The following is a 19,750-nucleotide window of genomic DNA, read 5'->3' on the forward strand; positions in this document are numbered from 1 at the left end:
ATTTGGATCAATGAATAACGTGGCATGGGGGAAATAACATGTACTGGTGGTTCCAGGCAATGAATTTCTGGGATTTTGTCAAAGGGAAAGAAAACTATTAGGGGAGGACTAAAAACTCTTGCCTGCACAAATTTCTAAATTTACTGTTACCAAGAATTCTTTCCGGACTGTGTGGTATACTCCTATCCCTAGTAACTAGACTTTTTTGGAATAGGATTTTCCTTTGGCATTTGTGTAAATAGGTGGGTGGACATCTTCAGAGAGGTCTATGCTTCCGTGGTGGGGATGAAGTCTGATTGCTATTGATAGGTTAGTTCTCTGGTAGAGGTGATTTATTCCCCAAGATAAGTGACAGGTGCCTTCTGGGGCAGGGATTGGGTGATATTCTACATCTCTGCAGTTACATCTCAGCCTTCTCAGGCTATACTTATGAGCAAAAAGAAATAGTTATTACTAAGGTGGAAAAGATAGTCCATCTCAGAGGTGAGAGGATTTCACATCATCTCTGTCCTGGACAATGAGGTATTCACTTTAGTGGTATAACAATTTTCCAAAAAGACTGACCTGATTCTGGCTACTTGAGTCATCTATATGTAGAAGAGGTAGACCAGAAATGGCAAGAGGGTAAAATTCGTTGTCTTGGGAAAACAGTGGGAAAACTGTCCCTATTGGCTCTTCCTCATGGAGCAGGAAGTAGGAAATTCCTGGAAGAGGTACCTGTGGATAATTGAGAATTTTGTTTCCTTTTTAGTAAAAGGAGGTGAGACGCCGGGATTGGCTTCCATAAACAGTTTTTTAGTTGGCTGTCATGTACAAAGCAGTGTTTAGCTTGGGGATATAAACACTGAAAAACCAAAGAATTCTATTGATTAGGGTTGGGGGAGGAAATCAGATTGGAGAGTTGAACATTCTTATCTATGGAAGATTACTAAATTCACTGTTACCAAGAGTTCATTTGATATTTCCTGGGTATACCAGTTGCCAGTAAGTGGTCTTTTGGGGAAAAGATATTTCTGTGCCATGTGCATAAAGAAATGCCCACCTTTAAGCCAATTAGTGAAGGAAATGTCAGCTGTTTTTAATCGTAACAACAGAGCATGATCTTGTCATTACTAGTCTGGAATCCTTTTGTGGAGAAGAGACATTCTTATCTCTCTATCTGAGTGAGAAGTGCCTTTTTGTGGTAAGGAGATGAAGGTGGTGATATACCTTTTACTCTGTTAAACATCTCATTTCTCTGAAATTGTATCCATAGAAACATAGTGGAGACCACAAGGAGTTTGGTTATCACTCTTTAGGACAGTAACTAAAGTGGATAGGTAGGGACTCTAGAAAGTTTTTTTTAAGGATGGATGGAGACGTAGGCCAGGAAACAGTAGAGAGGAAAAAATTGAAGATTTAAGAGTAAAGGATAATTGAGGAATGCAATCTGTTGGAGAAGATGGGAGAGTATGATGTTATAGATACTAATATAAATGATTTTCTTTGGCCAGGAGAAGAATCATCTTTGTCAGTGACTGGGGCAAAGGAGAGAGTAGGAAATAGTATTTGGGGTGTTGAGACAAAGGGGAGGGAACAGGAATTCATCTTGGATGTCCTCAGTTTTGTTTGCTTTTTTTCACAGTAAAGTAAGAAGGCCTTCAGGTCAGAGAAAAGGAGGAAGAAGAGATTGGGGGGTGGAAAGGAGAAAAAGTTTGAAATAGCTTCTCTGGGATTTAATTAGAGACTGCTTAGGTTTGGAAAATATGCATTAGTAATTTTTCAAAGTCAGCTTTGTTGTGGGATTTCCTTTAGCTTGATTCAATCTCTCATGAGTAAGACTAGAAGAGGCTGTTGGTGGGATTAATTCAGAGTTAAGGTTTGTCTAGAGTAAGTGATTATAGGACCAGGGGACTAAGGGACTCAAGAATGGAAAACATTGTAGAGTTGAAATGGCTGTCTGTGTTGGAGAGGTAAGAAGGAGAAGTCAGAGCTTGAGAAAGTATTTTGGGGGTAGAAGAATAGAATGTTTCTATTAAATTGGAGGTTTCGGTGAAGGCAAAGAAGAAAAAGAAAGGTGAGGCACAGGGACAAGTTGAGGTGATAGGAAATTGTGGCCTGATAAAGGAATGTCAGAATTTCTAATTAGGAAAGTAAAATAATTGTGGGTAAAGAGAAGATCTAATAATGTTTGCCCAAGATCCTTATGTGTGGCTGAGGTATGGTGAAGGACTCTAGAAAGCTGAGAAAATGGGAGGAAAGGAAGTCTGAGGGAGCATCAAAGCCCTTTTCATAGGAAGGCAGGAGCTGGGAAAGAGGAGGTACAGAATACTTGAGGAAGGAGGGAGAATGACTTCGGGATCAGTGTACTAAGCATAATTTTGATATAAAACTTGCTGGGTGAACTTCCAAAGAGGAAAATATGCCAAAAGAAGGAAGCAAAAAAAAGAGTCTGGAAGTGACAACAGCGAAAAAGCTTTCTTTTCCCTCCCCTCTAATCACCAATGATTGAGTTACATGAGAGAAGGTACAACCAATGCTGGAAAGACAGTCTTTAGAAACAAGTCTCATCTGAGGACAGCTAGGTGTCTTTGAAGACTAAACGTTGGAAAGAATGAGAGGGAGAGATTCAGGATGAAAACATATAGAACGGTCGGGTTTGGGTTAGGGGAAAATGGAGATGAAAAACCTGAGAAGAGATAAGTAACAGCTTTCTTCCAAGTAGACACATTAATTATAGGGATGGTAAGAAAAACAGAAGATTAATAGTGGGTTTTAGATGGGAAACCCCCTATATTTAAACTTGATTCTAGAAAAGTCTGGGCTCAAAGTTATGGTCCTTTACTTTGGAGGCAGGCAAGGAAGGGATGGCACTGATTGGAGGCATCTCCTAGAATCTAGGGCTTCAGCCTGGACCATTCCAGGTACCAGTGACCCTGTTTTCCTTCTCTAGAGTGTGATGAATATGGGCTGACATAGGGCCCTGTTGAAAGATCATTTATTATATTCTAGCACAGTGCTTCTCAAACTTTTTGACCTCTGGTCCCCTTCATGTTGTTAAAAGTTTTCAGAACCCCAAAAGAATTTTTGTTTAGATTAAAAATATTTCTTAATTCATTTAAATAATAATAATAAACCCATTATATGATAATGTAAATAAAATGTTTTATGAAAAATAACTTTTCCAAAACAAAATTTTAGCAAGAAGATTGGCATTATTTTGCCTTTTTGCCAATCTTTCATGTTTAGATTAATAGAAGACAGCTGCATTCTCCTATCTGCTTCTGTATTCAATCTGTTGTGATATGTTGATCTGGTTGAATTATAGTCAGAAAATGTGATTTCACAGAAATAGGTAGTTGGGAAAAGGAGGTATTTGTTAATGGCCTTTACAGGTAATTATTGATATTTTTAGACACTACATCCAAATATAACAAGTGATAATTTGTTAAAGGTTAGTTGTAGTGTGGAGTGAGACAATATCAAAGAACTTTTCTTTCTCTATTAAGTGATAATCCATTCACCTGTCTTATACTTTTAAAGATTTTCTAATATCAGGCACTGATCATTTGAAAAATAATGTTGTGCAGATCTTTCCTATGTAGACACATTTCGTGATGTAATATCTGAAAATCACATTTGTTAATATCAAAACCAATTCTATCAGAAAAGTCTTTGTGTTGGGAAGTTGTCAGACTTACAGCAACAGATACAAGCTTTCCAAAATTCTCATTTTTGCTGGAAAGCTTGAATTTTATCATTGTCAACAAATATTTTCAGTTGTTTTCCAATGAAGTGACAGACTCATTTTATTTGTATGTGAGAAAACATCTGCCACATATACAAGTCTGGAGAGTTTGTCCATCACTCTGAAGTAAAAATGGTGTTCCATTAAAAAAAAAGTGATTAGTTTGGCTTCCAATTAAAAAAATTAGAACACAAAGAATAGAACAGAAGTCATATTGTTGGCTAGCATCACAGAGATTGGTTACATCGAAGTATGTGGGTCTATCCTCACTGTGGCATGAAGACCACCTCTCTCTATTCTGTAAGGAGTGCTTTTGTGAATTCTATGGGTCTTAGCTGCATCTGAAGTTACAGATATGTAGATTTTTTTATTGAAGGATTTTATTTTTCAAAATATATGCAAGGATAATTTTTCAACATTGACCCTGTAAAATCTTGTATTCCAATTTCCCCCTTCCTTTCCCCCTCCCTTAAATAGCAAGTAATCCAATATGTGTTAAACATGGTAAAAGTATATGTAAATTGAATATAGGCATACATATTCTTATAATTATCTTGCTGCACAAGAAAAATCTGATCAAAAAGGAAGAAAAATGAGAAAGAAAATAAAATTCAAGCAAACAACAACAAAAGAAGTGAAAATGCTATGTTGTGATCCACACTCAGTTCCCACAGTCTTCTCTCTGGTTATAGATGGTGCTCATCATCACAACATCATTGGAATTGGCCTGAATCATCTCATTGTTGAGAAGAGCCAAGTCCATCAGAATTGATTATCATATAATCTTGTTGTTGCTGTGTATAATGATCTCCTGGTTGTGCTCATTTCACTTAGCATCAGTTCCTATAAATCTCTTCAGGCCTTTCTGAAACCATTCTGCTGATTGTTTCTTATAAAACAATAATATTCCATAACATTCATATATCATAACTTAGCCATTCTCCAATTGATGGGCATCCATTCAGTTTCCAGTTTCTTGCCACTACAAAAATGGCTACCACAAATGTTTTTGCACATGTGAGTCCCTTTCCCTCCTTTAAGATTTCTTTAGGATATAAACCTAGTAGGAATACTGATATATCAAAGGGTATGCACAGTCCATTGAGCATAGTTTCAAATTGATCTCCAGAATGGTTGGATCAATTGGATCAGAATTACAATTCCACCAACAATGCATTAGTTTTCCAACATCGCCTCCAATATTCATCATTATCTTTTCCTGTCCAGATATATAGATTTAACAGATTAGACAAGATTTTCTTTTTTTAAAAGATGGAACAAGGTCAACTAATTCAACTACTGAAGTATAACACATACACCTTATAGGAAATGCTGAGATAATGTTTTTCTTTATTATAGCTTTTTATTTACAAGATATATGCATGGGTAATTTTTCAGCATTGACAATTGCAAAACCTTTTGTTTCAATTTTTCCCCTACTTCCTCCCACCCCCTCCTCCAGATGGCAAGTTGACCAATACATGTTAAATATGTTAAAGTATATGTTAAATACAATATATGTATACATGTCCATATAGTTATTTTGCTGTACAAAAAGAATCAGACTTTGAAATAGTGTACAATTAACCTGTGAAGAAAATAAAAAATACAAGCAGACAAAAATAGAGGAATTGGGAATTCTATGTAGTGGTTCATACTCATTTCCCAGTGTTCTTTCCCTGGGTGTAGCTGGTTCAATTCATTAGTGCTCTATTGGAACTGATTTGGTTCATGTCATTGTTGAAGAGGGCCACGTCCATGAGATAATGTTTTTGGAGAGTGTCGAGAACAGATTTTTCTTTAACTGTGATTGCGGAAAGTCTATTTTTTGGTATCTATTTTCAAAAGAGAAAGGAAATTGAACTTTTGAATATATGGTCTTCACTCAGAGATCTTAGGTTTCTTATTTAGAATATAGAATATGGTTACAGAATGAAATCACTTACAGAGTAAAAAAATCAAATAAATGCAGAATAAAATCAAATACATGAATGAATTCTCTCACTTCAGGAGTTTGGGAGTTTGGGAATCAGGAGTTTGGGAATAATGCTATATAGCTTTTAACCTGTTGGGCTTTTTACTTTTTTCAGGGTATATCCATGGACAAATGGGCATTTTTGTTCCTATGACAAAAAAGACAGATCAGAACAGATTAGGAACAGCTGGATTTATCATGTCTGCCCTGTATTTCCCTAATCGTTCTAGATGTTTAATCAGAGGACCTACTTGATAAGTGCTGCACTCTTTCTTGTAGAAGTGAGGTAAAAAGAAATGGGGAAATGCCCGTGACAAGCATATCTTTGTCCTGGAGAAACTTGAGAATGAATCTACCCTGGTTAGTTCCTCCTCAGTGGGAGAAAGTAGTAATCTCCTTAAAATGGCCTTTATGGCTTTGAACTCTTAAAATCTGATTTCCTTCCTAATATATTAAGATATGGGATTCACTTCCCAAAACATTTATTAATTATCACATACAAGGAAATATGTTTCGTTTTGAATGTAAGAATTCTTTATCTTCTCCTTTCCCCTGCCAAAGAAGTCCCTGAACACCCAAGTCTCAAGGAGTTTATCATCTGCTAGGATCAATGGATCACATGAAAATGATAAAGATGTAAGATCCTGGAACAGACAGAAAGATAATCGTTTTGGTAACCAAAACATTTTGTCTGTGGAAAATTTCTAAGTTCACCATTACCAAGATCTCATTCCTGTGTTTCATAATAACCCCAATCACAGGGAGCCGTGTTTTTTTGGAAAGAATATTTTCCTGTTGCATGAAAAGTATATAAGTGAATGAAGAAATTCTAGCTACTTTTTAGTAAGGCGACAGAGCTTTACCTTGACATTGTTGTAGTCTAGCCTTCTTCAGTATGGAAGGCATTCTTTTTCCACAAGCTGAGTGAGGGGTGACATTTTGATGAAGAATTGGAAGTGGTATTTTGAAGCTTCCCACATGTTTGATATCTGTAGCATCTCCTATGGTTTTCTTTCCCAAATTGGGTTGGGTCCTAAGAAGATGACTACTATTTTCATTCCCTTCTACAACCTTGGACCTTGGAAGGTATACCTCCCCCAGAAGTCCAACAGCAGACATAATTAACTCTTAGTAATAGCATTTTAAAATATGGTCAACTAGGAAGAGTCACTAGAAACCATCTGTTCATCTAGGACACACTTCCACAAAAAAGACACACCTTCCATCAGAAGAGTAGGCAAAAACTTAAGTATGCAATAGGAATGGAACATACATGTAAGAAACCCATGTAACAACAACAACAAAAAAAATCCCAGTCCTAGTACCCTAGAACCCAGAAGTACTTCTTCTCCTCTGGGATTTCTCTCTGTTACTTCATTCTGGATAGCCATGGCCAACTTCCTCCGAATCCATGAATTCACAAGTGACTATATTTTCTGGAGCTAGCAGTCACACTTCATGGAACTGATTCCATACTTGGCAGTCTCTCTGTCTCATTCCATAGTATCTCATTTTCTTCACTGTCTGTGAGTTGACTCACCACCTGCTTTTTTTCTAGCAAGAATTTCTACTACTAGATGCCATGGTTGATTTGGTGTAGGGGGAAAAGAAATGCTGTTGTCCCCCAAATGGACGTTCCCTGAGTACTCAGGGACTTAGTTCTTCTTCCACTGCTGGCTCCCTGCCTGGTTTGGATGGCATTGCTTGCTCCTCAGGGATCCCAGATTTTCTTCAATAAACTTTTATTAAGTGACTTATATGAAAGGCTATGTGTCAAGTTTAAGAATATGAGAATTAAAAAGAAATCACAAATGAAATAGTTCTGGCTTTCAGGCAAGTAGGGGAGACATAGCTTGGAAGTAAATGTGTATGAATGAATGAAAAAACATTCTGTGCCAAATACTATATCCTTAAACTTATATTCTAAGGAACAAGAAAGAGATTGTACAGAATGAAGTGGTAACCAGGGATGGTATTTTGGTTTGTAAAAACTATAGGACTTGTTATGTGAATCCATAAGAGGGTAGATGGATGCTTTGTTTCCTGGAATGATGATGATATTGCTTCAGTTATGGTTTTAGAACTGGAAAAAAGGTGGGATGTGGGGAAGATAGTATTGAAGCATGGAGGCTAGTGAAAATATAGTGGCAAAGTGAATAGGCAGTTCTCAAAGGAAAACACTATTAACTTCTCTCTAAAAAAAATGTACCAAATGACTAATAATAAAAAGCAAAATAAAACAACTCTGAAATTCTACTTCACAGCCATATCATATTGATGAAAAAAGCTGGAGGTATTCCTGGAGAATGAGAGTATCAATGCAACTTTGGTGGTACTGTTTGGTGAGCACATTAAGAAGTCTAGATCAAGAAGAAAATCCTCAGCGGAGTCAACATGTGGCATTTCTTGAACATACATAGAATTCTATCAGAAATCATGCCCTTAGACATTACACCCTAGTAACTGATGATTAACACTTGTACTTTGGAGTCTTGAAAATTGGAGATAATATAAATACTTGCAAAAGCTACTGACTAGCTATGATTTCAACTCAGAAGAGATTTAATAAATAAGTAATATTATGATGCCTGAGTTAAGATCAACAGAGTGAAGTAGTTTTATATATATATAAAAGATATATATATAAATATAAAATATATATTTTTCTATCTATCTATCTATCTAAAATCGGGTAATAATACCAATATTTGTTTGTATGATGTAATGGTGTACCTTGAATGTAATTTCATGTATTAAGACTTGTGTTTATTGCTCTATGTTCTGAATCACATTTGTTTTATTATTTTGCTACTTATATTTATTCATTAGGGCCATTTTATAGTTGTGCATTGTTTGATAGGAGTTTATTTGCTAATGCTACTCCTGTTGCTGAATATCTTTTAGCCTATTGATAGTTTAGGGAGAATAAGGTGGTGTGGTATATAGAGTACTGGGCCCAGAGCCATATTGAGCTAGACCTGAATTCAAATCTAGCCTCTGATACTTATTAGTTGTGTGATCTTGGACAAGTCACTTAACCCTGTTTGCTTCAGTTTTTTCTAAAAATGAACTAGAAAAAGAAATGGCAAACCATTCCAAGAAAGTCTCAAATGGGGCCACAAAGAATTGGACATGACTGAAACAACCCAACAATTACATTGTTAATATTTTATTACTGCCTTTCTATTATGTTCACCTTTCAGGACTCCAAAGAACAAGTCCTAATCATCAATAAGTATGGGGTTAAGTCTGAGTCATGGATATGTAGGTACGAATATGATATGAACATGTAAAATGTTCTGCATATAATTGAAATAAACTGCTCAAACAGCTTGTCAGGAGTTACTTTACATTGAACTGTGTCTGTTATATATAGAATGCCATATTACATATTATATATATAGGTTGCCTTACATGATGATTACCTGGGATGTGGGAAAAATTGTTTTAAAGTATTTACTGTATATTTCAGTGCTTGAGAGATATAGGTGTAGATTTCCAGTTCAGTGACATTAAAGCAGCTAAAAGCAGAGACTAGCTTTCAAGGGAGAAGATATGAGGATCAGCCATATTCCCTCCAAACCTGTCCAGAGATGGGATAGAATCAGAATCCTTGAGCCTTTTGAATCGTTGCTCCTTTGGCTTCTTTGACTTTGGAGAACATCTCACATGAACCACAAGTACTGACATACATTGGGAACCTTTCCTATTTTCCAGTGGGGAACCAGGAGTGATAGGATAAAAAGAGGGAAAGGGAACATACATTTGTTAAATGTTTACCATGTGCCAGACACTGCACTAAATAGTTTACAAATAATATTTTCTTTTACATTTTAATTCTGTTAGAATACTTTGTTCATATACTGGGTTTCTGAATATGTGAGTGCTGAGGAAGAACTGGGAGTAGGGAACCATCTTGCAGAATGAGTGGGAGCCTAACATAGCAATATGATAAATTCTTTGTTTTCATATTTTGTCACATTTTCATCCCTTTAACTAGACTTGGGATAATAGAGGTTAAAATCTGATTTTAAGCAGAAATCTTAAGCAGTGTTGTCATAAATGGGGGAAATAGGCTAAATGTTTACAGTGTTGAGAGCCCTCTAGTAGCCAATGGTGATATTGCAATCTGGTTTAAAGAAAAAATGTGGACAAGCTTTTTTCATATACAGTGTCTGACTTCTGTCTCTTAAGAAGAGTTCTACTTGGGGGTTAAGTTGGATGTTGCACTCTGAGCTAATTCAAACCCCTTGGCTGAATTTTACCTGTCGGTTGGTTGTTGTCTTTTGTTCTCGAAGAGGACCAAAATGACATTATTATGTTAAAGTTGAGGTACAGCGTGTCTGACTGGCTGACCGTGATCTCAGAGTGCTCTGCTACAGGTCAGACTCAAATTGTCCCTGTGAACATTTGGGGTGGATTCGCTAACTTTATGCATCTGGTTTCTTCTGACCTAATTCAATTCTGTTTTGCTCATGGAGCGTAGCATCTTCTCTGATGAGCGCATGCCACACTGGGCAAGCCTGTGCCAGTGTCTCCCATGAGAGTATACCTTCCAAGATTGGAGCAAAGGAGAAAGAATGGGGAGGGGGGATAGAATGACACTAAAATTAATTTGAAATTTGGAACTGAGGAGAAGTAGTGGCTTGAAATTAATTTCAGTGAAATATTGAGATAAAGTATTGAGAGAGATGGATGAAGCTGTAGTACTATAAGTTGGAATGAGAAGAAGGTTTGGACTATCCCAGGTGGGAGAAGCTAGTCAGAGAACAATAAATGGATTAATAGTAAAGAGCAATTGGGATACAGTTGAGATTAAATATCGTAAATTTATAGTATATCCAGCCAGCAGTTGAAATTTGGACAGCATAAATTTGTAGAAGACCTTGTCAGCATGTGTGATTTTCTCCAGGTTGTGTGATAGTTCCAGTTGTCTGACTCCTTCTGTAGCATTTGATCAGGACTAGAAAAGGCAAATGATGACAATTATCCTGGATTGAGTTTTAGAAAGGAATCATTTATGACAGTTTGAAGTTAAATTGGTAACTAAAGTGAATCCAAAGATGATGACTTGGGAGAATGGGAAGGATGTTAAAAATGACATCTGACACCCTGGCAGAAGGGATGAGATAGATAAAATAAAAAAGCAGACACAATTATATGGTATAAGCAAACACCATCTCCTTCCCCACCTCTATTGATTCTGAGGACATCACCATATGTGGTAATCAATGTTCATTCATTTATTCATTTGAGAATTCTTGAATGCCAATAATGAGGTATAGACCACTGTGTTACTAACTGAAGGAAATAGAAAGATAATTATAACATGGTGCTTGTTCCTATGGAATCAATAATTTAGCCACCCTGAGACACCTAGAAATGGTTAAGAAGGCAGGAAAGGAGGGGTATGATATAATTTAGAAAAAAAATTCCATCCAATATATACTTCATGAATTAAAGAACTCCAAACATTTGAGGACATTAAGTTTTCTTGGTGATCTAGAAAGACTCATTAAAGAAAAGAATTTAACTAAAAATATATTTTCCATCCCATTTTTCTCTACTGGGGAAAAAAGAATATAACAAAACAGAGTCAGGCAGAACAAATTCTTTATTGGCGTTGTCCAAAAATACGTCTCAATCTGCATCCTGAGTCCATCATTGTTCCATCAGGAGGTGAGAAGCATGTTTTTTTGTTGTTAGAAAGACTTATTTCTTGAGAATTATAGGAAGTTGAGGTTAGAGAGACTCGTGCAGTAGTGGAAAGAACGCTGGATCAATTGGATTCTGATTCTACTTCTCTACCCCTCTTCATTTCGTGGATTGGTGACCTTGGACAAATAATTTCGCCTCTCCGATCCTCAGTTTTTTCCTCTATAAATGAAAATAATAACATTTGCACTACCTCCTTCATAGTTATGAGGCAATTATTTTATAAACTCGAAAATGCTGAGTTATTACCATACTCTTCAACTTAATGACATATTCAATTAATTATTAACTATAATACTAATCAATTTAATGTCATATTCAATTAATAATTTTAATAATTATAAACCATAATATTAATTATATAAATCATAAATTATTTTTATTTAGTTATTGTATTTATTTTATAATTTAATATTTCTTACATTGAATAATTTTGAAATTTCTTTTAAGTTTCTAGAGGCAACTGGTAGATAATGGATAGAGTGATCAGCTTAGAATCAGGAAGACCTGGGTTTAGATTTGGCCTTAGACACAAAATGTGTAATACCAGAAAATCACTTAAACCTCTGCCTCAGTTTCCTTAACTGTAAAATGCAGGTAATAATAGCAACCTATCTTCTTGTCAGGATTAAAAGATATAATATTTGTAAATTTCTTAGCTGGAGCTCTATCATATAATAGTAGCTATATAAATGCTTATTTTCCTTTCCCCTCTATCTTTAAAATTAAATTTTATTATATTTAGTTCTTATCCCATTTATATTTTCTGATATCCTCCTTCTTCTCATAGCCATCCTTTATAATAAAAAATTAAAAGCCAGTCAATAAGCATTTATTAAGTACTACTAAGTTCAAGGCACTGGACTAAATGCCAGAGATACAAAGGCAAAAGACATTTGGCCTCAGGGAGCTTACTGGCTAGCAGGGAGGACAATATGTAAACAGCCATGTACCTATGGGATAGATGCTGTGTTACGGTGATCTTGGAAGGTAGAGATTAAACAGAGGGGGAAAAAAAAGGTGAAAAAAAACAGTCAAAGAAACAGCCAGTACATGGAAAATTCTGATATTTTTGGTACTGCTCTCGACTACTGCCAAGGAGGAAGGAAAGTACCTTCTCATGCCTCTTCCTAGTTCAGCTTTATAGTTTCACAGCCTCAAGTCATTTTATAATTTACAAAATTCTGTTCTCCTCAATGCGTCTTGTGAAGAAGGTAGATCTTATATCGACCTCCCCTCTTTTAAAGTTGAGAAAATTATGGTTCACATGGGTTTAGAATTTGTCAGAGGCCCCATAACTGATGTATTAAAAAGTTGGGACTAAAACACATCTCTTGGGATTGATAAGACCAACATTTCCCCACTATACTCACCGGCTGACTCTGATGGCAGGACTTCACACACTGTAGCCGATGGGTGAGGCATAAGTTTGGAGCGCAGGGAGCCCATGATCATATGGGGCCCATGAGAGATATCTGCTCTGCTTTGTTGCCAGACAGGAAAGGCTCCCTCATTCTTAGGCTTGTGAAGAAGAAAGGTGACTTCATGTCTCTCCCCAGGAAGGGGGCTCCTTCCCACATCCAGTATCATAATGGGAAAGTCATCAAGAGCTAAGGGAAGGGGAGTAGAATCAAGGACCACTGGTAGGAGGAGGAAAGGTTGGCGTTGCTTAGCAACTGCGACTCTAGTTGCCAACACTTGGAAAGAAAGTCTGGTCAGGTGAGCAGTTGGCCCAGAGAGGATGTGGGACTAGGAGGGGGGAAACTAGACATAATAGGGGATGGGAGCCATCTCTGGTCTGAGAAATGAGCCAGGGTGGCCCTTCATTTCCACCTTGTGTATATGTATTTCCCTCAGGAAGTACTCCTCTTTACCACCCTCCCTTGTTGTCCCCAAATCCCTTTATATAGAATATGTCCACAGATTTAATGCTACCAGGACTCTGGCATCCAATCTGAGGGAAAGACATCAGCCTATCAGGCTGCTGCCATCAAGATGAGGATTAGGGTAGGAGGTGCAAGAAAGGCCCAAGCCTTTCCTGAATCACACTATATTACCTGGAAGGGATTAATTAATACTCTGATGTAGATCTGGTTTTCAAATTGCAACAGGACCTGGTTTTAGCTATTAATAAGGCGTAGGGTAGGGTGCCAAAAGGCTGAGACTCTGGGCACTGATCTAGGAGAGGCCTGTTTTGAACCATGAACCACAGGTTATTATTGTCTGGAAATCAGGGGAGAGGAGGCTGGGTAGGGCTGGAAATCACCCCTCTCCTTACTAACTCACCTGTGCCCTGTTCTTGCCAATAAAATTTATGCTAATAGTGAGAGAAAGGGCTCCTCCTCAGCTCAGCATCTCTTCCTGAGCTGCAGGAGAAACCCTGAGAATAGTAAATAGCCACTTTTTCCTCTTCTTGCTTTTCTCCTCTCCATCTTTTCTTTCTCTTTTCTCTCTTATTCTATCTATTCCTCTACTTTTGTTCTTTTCTCTCCTCTTTCTTGAATGACAATTCATTAACAGGATTTTGAAACTTGCAAAGGGCTCTATACATATTGGAGCCTCACAACAAGCTTGGAAAATAGGTATTAATATCTTCATTTTATAGATGAAGAAACTGAGGCTCAGAATGATTGAATGGCTTGCTCCTAATTTGGAAGCTTAGAACTTAGAAGTGTGATTCGAATTCAGGTTTTCCAGGCAGAGCAAATTAGTTCACACCTTCCTGAGCAAGAAAAACATAAGCCATCCTCTTTCTTCTTCTCTTCATCCTTTTCTTTTCCCTCTTCCTCTTCTCTTCCATTTTCTCTCCTAACAATTCTTGATTTGAGAGATATGTGACCTGAGTTAGAGTCCTAGCTTTGCTATCTTATTTGATTTTTGAATTTGTCCAATTCAGCTTTTCCTTTCTGGACCTCATTTGTTCCTATAAAATGAAATTTTGGCATTGGACAATTTTAAGGTTACTTCTGGCTCTTAAGTTTTGTAATTTTAGGGATATAAAAGCATACAAGAGCCAGCAGTTCTTGACCTAGATCTGTGAAAAAAAAGTTTTAACCGTATTTCAATATAATCTATTTTATGTGTAGTCCTATATGTTTTGTTTTGTACATAAAAAAAATTATAGTGAAGAATCTATAGGCTTCACCAGATTTCCAGAGAGATCCATAACACAAAAATGATTAAGAACCATTGCCTTAAGCAAGTTAAAAAACATGTGTTGCCCAAAGATCCAAAAGGAAATTATTCTAGTGGCACACATTCAAATAATAGTTTAGGGAGGAAGGGGCATATTTTCAGACAGAGGGAGCCTCTGAAAGAATTGCCCAATTCACAAAATCCAAAAGACTATAGATTTTAAAGAATCTCTATGAAAACTATCCCCATGAAGAAAGGAATATTCACCTTTCAGCCCTAAGTAGAAAGAGGAAATCTTGGCAGACCTTGCTTACTTTTCCCCAACTCACTTGTGTAATTAATAATCATAATTCTTCAACATTTTTAGAGTTCTATGGATTTTTTGTTTTAGTCATGGCTGACTCTTCATGACCCCATGTGAGATTTTCTCTACAAAGATGCTAGAGTAGTTTGTCATTTCATTCTCCAGCTCATTTTCCAGATGAGGAAACTGAGGCAAATAGAGTTAAGTGACTTGCCTAGGATCATATAACTACTAAGTGTCTGAGGCCAGAGTTGAACTCAGAAATATGGGTTATTTGTTCACAAAATCCCTTCAAGTTCCATAGTGCAAGTATTATTTTTTTTTTACAGATGAATAGACAGAAGCTTGAAAAAGTAGAGTAAATTGCCCATGTTTATGTATTTTATGGTTCTGCTACCTCCAGGTTTCTCAAATGTTTGGTTGTTGGCAGGTTTTTTTTTTTTTGATACAAATAGTTCTCCTAAAACCATTTTTGTAAAGAGGTCTCTCCTTCCCCCATTCACACCCTTTCTGGATGTGAGCTCTTTGGGGTGGCTTGTACCACTTGGGTGAATGGATCTGCACCTTTTTGTAACATGTTTAGTAATTCCATCTGTCTTTCCAAAATGGTTGGAGCATCACAAAGGTTGTGAGATATAGAAGCACTGTAGTAACATCCATACCTGTGTGACTCTAGAAATGGTTACATGAGTTTTATAGTCTGATGAAGCAGATTTAAAAGGATCCAAGTATATAGTAATTCTGTCTTTGGTAGGGTAGATATGGAATATATGAATGATTTGTGAGGGTCCTCCCAGTTGAAGAGAGAAAAGAGAACAATGGGCAAGGGATTAGTATCTATCTCTGTTCTTGGAAAGGTCACTCTCTCTCCTGTATATGTCCTATTATGCTACTGTGCTTCCAACAGAGGGTACAAGGAAATGCAAAGGATAAGGTCAGCTACATGAGCTTATTAGAAATAAGATTATATTAATGCTTTTAATTGAATAAAAAGACAGGCTTGGAGTAAAAAAATACCAGTTTCTCCGTGTTGGTATTTTGGGGATTTTTCCTTAGTGCTTCAGCCTTCTGAGCCAATTCCCTTGTTCTTGTTACTTGTCCCTTCAGATTTTTTACCTGCATTTGAAGGGGAGGGAGGGGCAATAGCCTCTTCTCACTTCTCTGTGTTCTTTTTTCTCCCTCCTGAGGCAGATAGTTGACACAGTAGGTAGAACACTGGACGTAGAAGCATTTGTCTTAAACCCTTACTAATTGTGTGTCACTTAACTCTATTTGGCTCTGTTTCCTTGTATAAAATGGAAATAATAGAAGCACCTGTCCTACCAAGGTTGTTGTGAGAATCAAATGAGATATTTGCAAAGCACTTTGCAAATCTTAAAGTACTATGTAAATGTTAGCATTATGATTATAAGTCCTTAAAACTCCCAGTATAGGGGGAAATTTCTGCCTTTCAGCTCATATCCACAGGTCTGAGCTGGAAAGAAATATGGCTTCCAGACATACAGCTTATGATTTGGCTTTATCAGGTTGTAAGTGACTTTGGCCACTCTGTGTAAGAACCTTTCATGAGGAATACTTCATTTTTTAAATGTTTTGCCATTTGTAATCAAAAGGTCATCAGACAATGCTGTCTTTGTTGTTACATTTGTCAAAATCCTTGGGTTTTAGGGTGGAACTAAGATGGCAGAGAAAAGAGTTCTCCCAAATTCCCCAAATAATGGCTCTAAAATGAATTCTGCAGTGGCAGGACCTAAAAAAGGACAGGGTAAAAATAATTTTCCAACTCAGGATAACTTAGAATGTCAACAGGAAAGTTCTGTTATACCAAGGTGAGAGTAGAGCAGAGGCTATACCTCCAAAACCAGCAGCAGAAGTTGGGGACAACTCTATCAGTAGTGGCAGCTTCTATATCTCTAAGTCCACACATGGAAAAAGGATTGAGCAACTGGTCAGAAGGAGATTATGGGATCCTTTTGCTAGCACTGGGTGCAAGACACTGTTGCATTGCCCATATATGGATCTGGGTCACAGGCCCAGGCATACCAAAGCTTGCAGCCACAGGTAAGTATGGGCCCTAGTCACAGTTCCAAGGCTGAAAAGAATACTGTGATTGCTCACAGACCAAAGCCCAGGCCAGGAGAGCAGTGACCACATCTTCCATCATACCACACTGGAAGAATTGAAAACTAAAAGATTTTCAGAACTAACTATGAAAGCATCAACAAGAAAAGCTTGAAACTTGGGACAGTGCCTTTTTCACCCTGGGAACAGAACCCAACTTTAACATCAAGTTAAAAGTCAAGAAATAGATTCAAAAAATGAGCAAATAACAACAAAAAAGAACCTGATATAGAAAGTAACTGTGATGAAAGGGAAGATAAAAATACTAAGTCAAAGGAAGACAAAAAAGTCAAAATGGGTCAAAGTCAAAGACTTGGGTCTAAGGCCCAAAAGAATTCCCGAAAGAGGTTAAAAACGATTTTAAAATATCAATGAAAAGGTAGAAGAAAAATTAGAAAAAGAAATGAGAGTAATAGGAGAAAATGAGAAAAGAGTCAATAGCTTGGTAAAGGAAGCAGAAAATTAAGAAAATAATTTTAAAAGCAGATTAGGCCAAATGGAAAAAATATACAAAAATTCATTGAAGAGATGAAAGCCTTAAAAAGCAGAATTGGTCAAATGAAAAAAAGACGTACAAAAACATAAAGAAGAAAATGACTCCTTAAAAAATAGAATTGGCTAAAAGGAAAAGGATACAAAAGCTCACTAAAGGAAATACATTAAAAATTAGAATTGGAAAAATAGAAGCTGATAATTCCATGAAATATCCAGCAACTATAAAACAAAATCAAATCCATGAAAAGCTAGAAGAAAATACAAAATATCTCATTGGAAAAACAACTGACCTAGAATATAAATCAAGGAGAGATAATTTAAGAATTATTGAACTATCTTAAAACCAAGATCAAAGAAAAGAGTCTAGATATCAGCATTCAAGAATGTATCAAGGAAAATGGCTCTAATATTCTAGAACCAGAAGGCATGATAGAAATGGAAAGAATCCACTAATTACTTCCTAAAAAGCATCTCCAAAGGAAAACTCTCAGGACTATTTTAGCCAAATTCAGAACTCTCAAGTAAAGGAAAATATATTGCAAGCAGCCAGAAAGAATTCAAATCTTTTATGGAACAACCATCAGGATAACACAATCTTTGGCAACTTCTATATTGAAGGATTGGAGGGCTTAGACAGAGGACAAAGGAACTACACAAAAAGAATAATCCAGAAAAACTGAGTATAATCCTTTAGGGGAGAAATGGATATTTAATGGAATAGGGGACTTTCAGGCATTTCTGATAGAAAGACCATAGCTGAATAGGAAATTTGACATTCATATGTAAGACTCAAGAGAGAGAAGCATAAGAAGGTAAACAAGAAAGAGAAATCAAAAGGGATTCAATAAGGTTAAACTCTACATTTCTACATGAAAAGATACTTTTAATCCTTTAGACCTTTCTCATTACCAGGGCAGTTAGAAGGAATATACAAAGAGGTAGTGGATGTGAGTTGAATATGATGGAATGATACCTAAATAAATAAAATCAGAGGGTAAGAAAGTAGAATACACTGGGAGAAGAGGAAGGGGAGAGGTAGAATAGTGTAAATTATCCCACATAAAAAGAGTTTTTATGGTGAAGGAGAAGATAGGAGAGTGCTTGAACCTTAATCTCATTACAAATGTCTCAAAGAGAGAAGAACATACACACTCAATTGGGTATAGAAGTTTACCATATAAAAAAGTGAAAGCAAAAGGGAATAAAAGGGGAGCAACAGTGATAGAAGAGAGAGCAGATAGGAAAGGCATAGTCAGAAGTAAAACACATTTGAGGGTAGATATGTAGAAAGGAGAGAATGAGTAGGATGAACAGGAAACAAGATTGTGGGAAATACACAATAATCATAACTGAAAAAAATTTACAGCAAGTTTTTCTGACAATATATAAAAAAACAGTCAAGTTTATGACAATAAGAGACATTTCCTAAGTGATAAATGATTAAAAGAATGAATTGTTTTCATATGAAGTAATCAAAACTATCTAGTCATATAAAAGTGTGCACTATTGATTGGATAAATGAAAATTAAAACAACCCTGAGGTACTACTCCACACCTATCAGATTGACTAATGTGACAGAAAAGAAAAATGACAATGTTGCATGCAATATGGAAAAATTGAGACACTAATGTACTGTTGGTGGAATTGTAAATGGATTGAAAAAAGCAATTTGAAAGTATGTCCAAAGAACTATCGAAATATATATATATATATATATATATATATATATATATATATATATCCTTTGACCCAGTAATAAAAGGAAGGGAGAGTTTGCAAGTCAAAAAATTTTTTTAAAAGATTGTTAAAAATTGTTTTTACATGTAGTTGACTAAAAATAAAATATTAAACTTTTAAAAAAGAAATCTTTTGTTTTTAACATATATAGGGGAAATACCCTGTTGGAGGAAAAAATCTTTTAAGGTGGCATTTTGCTTATCCTATTTGTCAATAAAAACTAATATTGCCTTCCATTTATCAAATATTTATTAAGACTTACTATATGTTAGGCACTATATTAGCAGCTAGAAATGCAAAGGACATGAAAAAAAAATTTCCATGAAGAAATTTATATTCTAAACATTCACTATTCTTTTTAGTCAGAAATGATGTCTGCTGTGTAATGTTGAATAGGGAAGCTTGCTTATTCACTTCCCCATTGTATCAAGGATTTCCCTGACAATTGTCTGTCTGTCTATCTACCTACCTACCTGTCTCTATAGATATCTAACTACATAGATATTTATATCAGTATATCTCTATATCTATAGATACCTA

At 36.2% G+C, this 19,750-nt stretch overlaps 1 protein-coding gene and 1 long non-coding RNA gene across 3 annotated transcripts in view; one reads left to right on the forward strand and one right to left on the reverse strand.

Moving 5' to 3' along the window:
- Positions 1 to 11,298: 11,298 nt before the first annotated feature.
- Positions 11,299 to 13,076, reverse strand: LOC116422576. The gene is made up of 2 exons (XR_004233237.1): positions 12,791 to 13,076; positions 11,299 to 11,579 (listed from the first exon to the last, which is right to left on the reverse strand). It is a non-coding gene; the product is annotated as an uncharacterized LOC116422576 (long non-coding RNA).
- Positions 13,077 to 13,083: 7 nt separating this feature from the next.
- The window catches only part of GDPD4 (glycerophosphodiester phosphodiesterase domain containing 4), an 84,456-nt gene continuing 77,789 nt past the window's right edge, over positions 13,084 to 19,750 (forward strand). Inside the window, exon 1 of one of the 2 annotated variants that reach the window (XM_031961340.1) lies at positions 13,084 to 13,136. The gene's annotated coding sequence lies outside the window, so the exon portion shown is untranslated. The remainder of the gene's footprint in view (positions 13,137 to 19,750) is intronic. The other variant, XM_031961339.1, reaches the window with a different exon arrangement.

The sequence above is a fragment of the Sarcophilus harrisii genome, chromosome 3, assembly GCF_902635505.1.
Source record: "Sarcophilus harrisii chromosome 3, mSarHar1.11, whole genome shotgun sequence".
Lineage (NCBI taxonomy): Eukaryota > Metazoa > Chordata > Mammalia > Dasyuromorphia > Dasyuridae > Sarcophilus > Sarcophilus harrisii.